Here is a 1628-nt window from a genome sequence, read left to right on the forward strand (position 1 = left end):
GAGATCTCTGTGCTGTATATAGTTAACCATTTACTGCTCAATAATCCCTGGGAGCAGGGGACTGGCAGTGTGGCCTCGGGAGCCCCCAGTTAAAAAGGTGTTTCAGAGACCTCTGTGCTGTATATAGTTAATCATTTACGGCTCAATAATCCCCGGGAGCAGGGTACAGGCAGTGTGGCCCCGGGAGCCCCCAATTAAAAAGCTGTTTCAGAGACCTCTGTGCTGTATATAGTTAACCATTTACTTCTCAATAATCCCTGGGAGCAGGGGACAGGCAGTGTGGCTCCGGGAGCCCCCAATTAAAAAGCTGTTTCAGAGACCTCTGTGCTGTATATAGTTAACCATTTACTGCTCAATAATCCCTGGGAGCAGGGGACAGGCAGTGCGGTCCGGGAGCCCCCAATTAAAATGCTGTGTCAGAGAACACTGCGCCTGTATATAGTTAACCATTTACTGCTCAATAATCCCTTGGAGCAGGGGACAGGCAGTGTGGCCTCGCAGCACCCAATGAAAAAGCTGTTTGGGAGACCTCTGTGCTGTATACAGTTGACCATTTACTTCCCAATAATCCCTGGCAGCAGGGAAAAGGCAGTGTGGCCTCAGGGGCCCCCAGTTAAAAAGGTGTTTCAGATACTCTGTGCTGTATATAGTTAACCATTTACTGCTCAATAATCCCTGGGAGCAGGGGACAGGCAGTGTGGACTCGGGAGCCCCCAATTAAAAAGCTGTTTCAGAGACCTCTGTGCTGTATATAGTTAACCATTTACTGCTCAATAATCCCTGGGAGCAGGGGACAGGCAGTGTGGTCCGGGAGCCCCCAGTTAAAAAGGTGTTTCAGATACTCTGTGCTGTATATAGTTAACCATTTACTGCTGAATAATCCCTGCGAGCAGGGGACAGGCAGTGTGGCCTCGGGAGTCCCCAGTTAAAAAGGTGTTTCAGATACTCTGTGCTGTATATAGTTAACCATTTACTGCTCAATAATCCCTGGGAGCAACGGACAGGCAGTGTGGCCTCGGGAGCCCACAGTTAAAAAGGTGTTTCAGATAATCTGTGCTGTATATAGTTAACCATTTACTGCTCAATAATCCCTCTGAGCAGGGGACAGGCAGTGTGGTCCGGGAGCTCCCAATTAAAAAGCTGTTTCAGAGACCTCTGTGCCTGTATATAGTTAAACAATTACTGCTCAATAATCCCTGGGAGCAGGGGTAGGCTGTTTGGCCTTGGGAGTCCCCAATTAAAAAACTGTTTCAGAGAGTTCTATGTTGTATATAGTTAACCGTGGACTTCCCAATAATCCCTGGGAGCAGGGGACAGGCAGTGTGGCCTCGGGAGCCCCCAATTAAAAAGCTGTTTCAGAGACCTCTGTGCCTGTATATAGTTAACCATTTACTGCTCAATAATCCCTCGGAGCAGGGGACAGGCAGTGTGGTCCGGGAGCCCCCAATTAAAAAGCTGTTTCAGTGACCTCTGTGCTGTATATAGTTAACCATTTACTTCTCAATAATCCCTGGGAGCAGGGGACAGGCAGTGTGGCTCCGGGAGCCCCCAATTAAAAAGCTGTTTCAGAGACCTCTGTGCTGTATACAGTTAACCATTTACTGCTCAATAATCCCTGGGAGCAGGGG

The sequence above is a fragment of the Scyliorhinus torazame genome, unplaced genomic scaffold (assembly GCF_047496885.1).
Source record: "Scyliorhinus torazame isolate Kashiwa2021f unplaced genomic scaffold, sScyTor2.1 scaffold_113, whole genome shotgun sequence".
Taxonomy (NCBI): Eukaryota; Metazoa; Chordata; class Chondrichthyes; order Carcharhiniformes; family Scyliorhinidae; genus Scyliorhinus; species Scyliorhinus torazame.